The sequence below is a fragment of the Aethalodelphis obliquidens genome, unplaced genomic scaffold, assembly GCF_003676395.1.
Source record: "Aethalodelphis obliquidens isolate GAN/ISIS:26980383/991018 unplaced genomic scaffold, ASM367639v1 scaffold21, whole genome shotgun sequence".
Taxonomy (NCBI): domain Eukaryota; kingdom Metazoa; phylum Chordata; class Mammalia; order Artiodactyla; family Delphinidae; genus Aethalodelphis; species Aethalodelphis obliquidens.
In genome coordinates, this window is record NW_020837965.1 from 24,847,370 (window position 1) to 24,854,058 (window position 6,689).

The 6,689-nt window shown below is 36.6% G+C and overlaps 1 non-coding gene across 1 annotated transcript; it reads right to left on the reverse strand.

Annotated features, from left to right (window-relative positions):
• Positions 1 to 5,816: 5,816 nt before the first annotated feature.
• On the reverse strand, positions 5,817 to 5,923 carry LOC113627816 (U6 spliceosomal RNA). The gene has a single exon (XR_003435733.1). It is a non-coding gene; the product is annotated as a U6 spliceosomal RNA (small nuclear RNA).
• Between the last annotated feature and the right edge of the window lie 766 nt (positions 5,924 to 6,689).

Here is a 6,689-nt window from a genome sequence, read left to right on the forward strand (position 1 = left end):
AAAAAAAAAAAAAAAAAAAAAAAAGAATCTAAAGTTTGTCTACAGAGTAGTAGGTTTTCTGGAAACTTGTAATATGCAAAACCTTTATCACATTAAGAGTGTTCATTTCTACTCAGCGTTTCCTGAGGATTTTTTAAAATCACAAAAAGACACTGAACTTTATCAAATACTTTGCTGCATCTTTTAAGAGTCATTTTGCTCCTTTGGTCCGATAATGTGGTAAATAACCCTGAGAGAATTTCTGGTGTTCTTGCAGTCCTGGATAAACTCAACTAGATCGTTTTTCAAAATACTCTGTAGGTTTAATTAGCTAGCAGCTTATTTGGAATTTTGCCTCTATTTTTATAAGTGAAATAGACCTATTGTTTTCCTTGTATTGACCATATCTGAACTTGGGATAAATGTTATTTTCACCCATAAGTTGGCAGATTTCCCTTATATTCTATTTCATTTTCTGGAACAACTTCTCTAAGAGTATTTATCTGATCCTTAACTGTTTCACAGAACTCTCATCTAGAGCTCTCTGTCGCTGAGGATGTTTTGAGGGGAACGTCTTTGATTGTTATTTCAGTTTCTTAAGAGCTCAAGTTTATTATGTTATTCCAGTCTTCTGTCTCTTTGTTTTATGTTTTTGACTGCTTGATCTATCAGTTTCTAAGAGGGAGATTTTAAATGACAGTTTTAATTGTTGATTCATCTAGTTTAATCCACAGTTTCATTGCCCGTGGCTTCATGTATTCCAACGTTATCTTTTTAGGAGAACATATGTTCGTGACTGCTATATTTTTTCCACAATACTTTTTTCATTGAGGCCTAATTTACACATAATTAAATGCACAGATTAGAAGTATACAGTTTGATGATTTTGACAAATGTGTACACCATGTACCCAACTCCCAAATCAAGATGTGGAACATTTCTTCACCCCAGATAATTATCACATGGCCCATTCCAGTCACTGTTCTTACTTTCCAACAATAACTAGTTTGCCTGTTGCAGAACTTCCTGTAAATGGAATTGTACGGTAGGCATTCATTTGTTTTCAAGACTTATTCATGCAACATAATGCTTTGGATATTCATTCACGGTCTTGCATGTATCAATCACACAAAATCAATTCCTTTTTGCTGCCAAGTAGTAAACCACAATTTATCCATTCTCCTGTTGTTGGTCATTTGGGCTATTTCTAGCATTTAGTTATCATGAATAAAATGTCTATGAATAGTTTTATACAAGTATTTTATGTTTTCATATCTCTTAGGTTAGTAGCTAAGAGTAGAACTGCTTAATTATGAACTAAGTGTATATTACTTGTATAAGTAATCGTTAAAGGATTTTCCAAAGTGGTGGTAGCACTTGACATTTTCACAGTAATTTATGAGAAGCCTGATTGTTCTATATTCTCAGCCGCCCTTGATATTGTCAGTTTTTAATTTTAGTCATTCTGTGGGTATGAAATGGGCTAAATTCACTGTGGTATTAAATTGCATTTCTCTGGTCACTAATAATGCTAAGTACCTTTGCACGAACATATTGGCCACTTGTATATCTTTTTTGGTGAAGTATCTGCGGTGTGCTCCAAGGACAAAGAAAAAGATAAACTCAAAGAGCCAATATTGCCAGAACAAAGAGTTACAGGACTCCTATCACTCTGTCACAGTGTGACCATTGCAATGTCCCAGAGCCCTCCCAAACAGCATGCCCTGTCCCTTTCCCATCCCATATAAGGAAAGACATTTGCCCCGTTTTTCTTCCACTCAGCACGCTGAAAGTATACATACTCTGCCCAGTCAGCAGATGACTTAACAGGTTCCCTGGCTATAAAAACAGGCAAGCAACCCATGCTCATTGTTGGCTCTCCCTGGCTACCAGGAAGTCGGCCCGCTGTTTTTGCAGTGACCCTTCTCTTTAATAAACTCTATCTTCCTTACATTCTGCCTTGTGTCTGGAAATTCTTTTCCAACCCACGTGTGGACCACAACAGTATCTATGCAAATATTTTACTCATATTTTATAGGGCTATCTTTTTCATTTTGATTTATAGTAGTTATGTATATATTTGGGCTATAAGTCCTTTTTCAAATATATGTACTGTAAATATTTTCTCCCAATCTGTTGCTTGCATTTTCACTTTACTAAAAGGAGTCTTTTCATGAGCAGAGCTGAAATCTTTAATTTTTATAAAATCCAGTTTATCATCCTTTTCCTTTATAGTTAGCATTTTTGGACCCTAAGAACCCGTGCTTGCACCAAGGTCCCATAGACATTTTCCAGTGATTTATCTTTTAAATTTAGGTCAGTGATCCACATTAAAACAATTTTGTATGGCGTGACGATAGAGTCAAAATTCATTTTTTTCCCATATGGTTATCAAGTTGTTCCAGTATCATTTGTTGGAAGGAGCTTCGTTTCCCCGTGGAATTACACTGGGGCTTTCATCACATTTCAATTGGCCATATATGTGTGAATCTATTTCTAGACTCTATATTCTGTTACATTATCTGTTTGTCTAACCACATGCCAATACCATACTGAAATAATTACTGTATCATTATGGCCATTCTTGAAATCAAGTGGTGCAGGTCCATCAACATTGTTTATCTATTACATTCTCATGTGGGCTATTCTAGGTTCTTTATATCTCCATATAATTTTTTTTTTTTTTTTTTTTTTGCGGTACGAGGGCCTCTCACTGCTGTGGCCTCTCCCGTTGTGGAGCACAGGCTCCGGACGCGCAGGCTCAGCGGCCATGGCTCACGGGCGCAGCCGCTCCGCGGCATGTGGGATCTTCCCGGACCGGGGCACGAACCCGCGTCCCCTGCATCGGCAGGCGGACTCTCAATCACTGCGCCACCAGGGAAGCCCCATATAAATTTTTGAACAGCTTTACTGAGATATAATAACTGACATACAATTAACTGCATATATTTTAAGTGTAAAATTTGATAGGATTTGAAATATATGTATGTACCTGTGAAACCATCCCCACTATCAGGCAAATGAATATATCCATCGTCCCCTGAAGTTTCCTTTGGTCCCTTTGTAATGGCTACGTTCCCTCCTCCCCTCCCTCCAGACAACCCCTGACATGCTTTCTGCGCTCAGATTAGTATGTACTTTCTAGAGTTTACTTATATGGAATCTACTGTAGGTACATTTTTTTAATCTGATATCTTTCACTCAGTTTTTCCGAGACCCATACATATTAAGTGTATCAATAATTCTCTTCTTTCATTGCTCAGTAGCATTTCATTCTATGAATATACTAAAATTTATTTATCCATCTACTGATTGCTGGAGATCTGGGGTTGCTTCCCATTTGGAGGTATTAAAAACAGACCCACTGTGAATATTCGTGCACAAGTATGTTTGTCAACATGTGCTTTCTTTTCTCTTGTGTAAATATCTGAGAGTGGCATGGCCAGAACATATGGTGGGGGTATGTTTCACGTTTTAGGAACCGCCAAACTGACTTTCAAAGTGCTGTGGTGTTTTGCATCCACACCAGCCATATATGAGAGTTTCAGTTGTTCCACATTTTTGTTAGCGTTTGGTTTGGTCAGTCTTTTCATTTTAATCGTACTCTGTAGCATGCAGTGCTATTTCATTGTGGTTTTTTCATTTTTATTTTATATTGGAGTATAGTTGATTTACAATGTTGTGTTAGTTTCAGGTGTACAGCAAAGTGATTCAGTCATACATATACATGTATCTATTCTTTCTCAGATTCTTTTCCCATATAGGTTATTACAGAGTATTGAGTAGAGTTCCCTGTGCTCTACAGTAGGTCCTTGTTGGTTATCTATTTTATATACAGCAGTGTGTATATGTTAATCCCAAACTCCTAATTCATTCCTCCCCTGCTTTCCTCTTTGGTAACCGTAGGTCTGATTTCCATGTCTGTTTCTGTCTTATAAATAGGTTTTTTAGATTTTAGTTTTTTGTATCATTGTGTTAGATTTCACATATAAGTGACAACATATGACATTTGTCTTTGACTTACTTCACTTAGTATGATCATGTCTAGGTCCATCAATGTTGCTGCAAATGGCGTTATTTCATTCCTTTTTATGGCTGAGTAATATTCCATTTATACGTATATGTACCACATCTTCTTTATCCAGTCTTCTGTCAATGGACATTTAGGTTGCTTCCATGTCTTGGCTATTGTAAATAGTGCTACTATGAACATTGGGGTGCATGTATCTTTTCAAATTATGGTTTTCTCTGGGCATAAGCTCAAGAGTGGGACTGCTAGATCATATGATAGCTTTATTTTTTGTTTTTTTAAGGAAACTCCATGCTGTGGTTTTAATCCATAGTTCATATATGATACAAATGTTGAGCCTATTTTTCTGTTTATTTGCCATCTATATGTCTTCCTTGGTGAAGTGTATATTCAAGTATTTTGTGCACTTTAAAAATTCGTTGTTTTATTTTTTAACATCCTTATTGGAGTATAATTGGTTTACAATGGTGTGTTAGTTTCTGCTTTATAACAAAGTGAATCAGCTATACATATACATATATCTGCATATATCCTCCCTCTTGTGTCTCTCTCCCACCCTCCCTATTCCACCCCTCTAGGTGGTCACAAAGTACTGAGCTGATCTCCCTGTGCTATGTGGCTGTATCTGATAGTATATATAGGTCCATGCCAATCTCTCACTTCATCCCACCTTACCCTTCCCCCTCCCCGTGTCCTCAAGTCCATTCTTTATGTCTGCATCTTTATTCCTGTCCTGTCCCTAGGTTCTTCAGAACCTTTTTTTTTTTTTTTTAGATTCCATATGTGTGTGTTAGCATACAGTATTTGTTTTCCTCTTTCTGACTTACTTCACTCTGTATGACAGACTCTAAGTCCATCCACCTCGCTACAAATAACTCAATTTCGTTCCTTTTTATGGCTGAATAATATTCCATTGTATATATGTGCCACATCTTTATCCATTCATCTGTCGATGGACAATTAGGTTGCTTCCACATCCTGGCTATTGTAAATAGAGCTGCAATGAACATTGTGGTACATGACTCTTTTTGAATTATGGTTTTCTCAGGGTATATGGCCCATAGTGGGATTGCTGTGTCATATGGTAGTTCTATTTTTAGTTTTTTAAGGAACTTCCATACTGTTCTCCATAGTGGCTGTATCAATTTACGTTCCCACCAATAGTGCAAGAGGGTTCCCTTTTCTCCACACCCTCTCCAGCATTTATTGTTTGTAGATTTTTTGATGATGGCCATTCTGACCGGTGTGAGGTGATACCTCATTGTAGTTTTGATTTGCATTTCTCTAATGATTAGTGATGATGAGCATTCTTTCATGTGTTTGTTGGCAGTCTGTATATCTTCTTTGGAGAAATGTCTATTTAGGTCTCCTGCCCATTTTTGGATTGGGTTGTTTGTTCTTTTGCTATTGAGCTGCATGAGCTGCTTGTAAATTTTGGAGATTAATCCTTTGTCAGTTGCTTCATTTGCAAATGTTTTCTCCCATTCTTACAGTTGCCTTTTCATCTTGTTTATGGATTCCTTTGCTGTGCAAAAGCTCTTAAGTTTCATTAGGTCCCATTTGTTTATTTTTGTTTTTATTTCCATTTCTCTAGGAGGTGGGTCCAAAAGGATTTTGCTATGATTTATGTCATAGACTGTTCTGCCTATGTTTTCCTCTAACAGTTTTTATAGAGTCTGGCCTTACATTTAGGTCTTTAATCCGTTTTGAGTTTATTTTTGTGTATGGTGTTAGGGAGTGCTCTAATTTCATTCTTTTACATGTAGCTGTCCAGTTTTCCCAGCACCACTTATTGAAGAGGCTGTCTAAAAATATGGAACGCTTCACGAATTTGCGTGTCATCCTTTCGCAAGGGCCATGCTAATCTTCTCTGTATTGTTCCAATTTTAGTATATGTGTTGCCAAAGCAAGCACAGGTTTTGTTTTTTTACTATTGAGTTTTGAACATTTTTGTATATTCTAGATACAAGTCCTTTATCAGATATATGCTTGGAAAATATTTTCTCCTAATCTGTAATTTGTCCTTTCATTCTCTTAAGAGTGTCTTTTGAAGAGCAGTTTTCAATTTGGTGAAGCATAATTTATCAATTTGTTCTTTCGTGAATCACACTGTTAATATCATATCCAAGAAATCTTTGCCTAACTCAAGGTCACAAAAATATTCTCTTATATTTTCCTTTAGAAGATTTATGGTTTTAGGTTTTACATTTAGGTCTAAAACCTGTTTTGAGTTAATTTTTGTATATGGTGCAAGTTACAGATCAAAGTCCAACTTATGGGCTACTGGTACCCAATTGACCAAGCACCATTTGTTGAAAAGACCTCCATTTCCCCATTTTTGTACTCTTGTCAAAAATCAGTTTTGCAGTCCAATTTTAAACTCACTGTTCTGTTCCATTAAACTATTTGTCCATCTTTGGTCCATATCATACTATAGCTTTTTTTTTACATAGTTACAAAACATTATTTCTTGTGATAGGGACTTTGAAGATCTACTCTCTTAGCAGCTTTCCAATATGCAACACAGTATTATTAATTATAGTTACCATGCTCTACGTTATATCCCATTGACTTATTAATTTTATAACTGAAGATTGTACCTTTTGACCCCTTCACCCACTTTACCGACTCCTCCACCCCCACCTCTGGCAACCACCAGTCTATTCTCTGCATCTGTGAG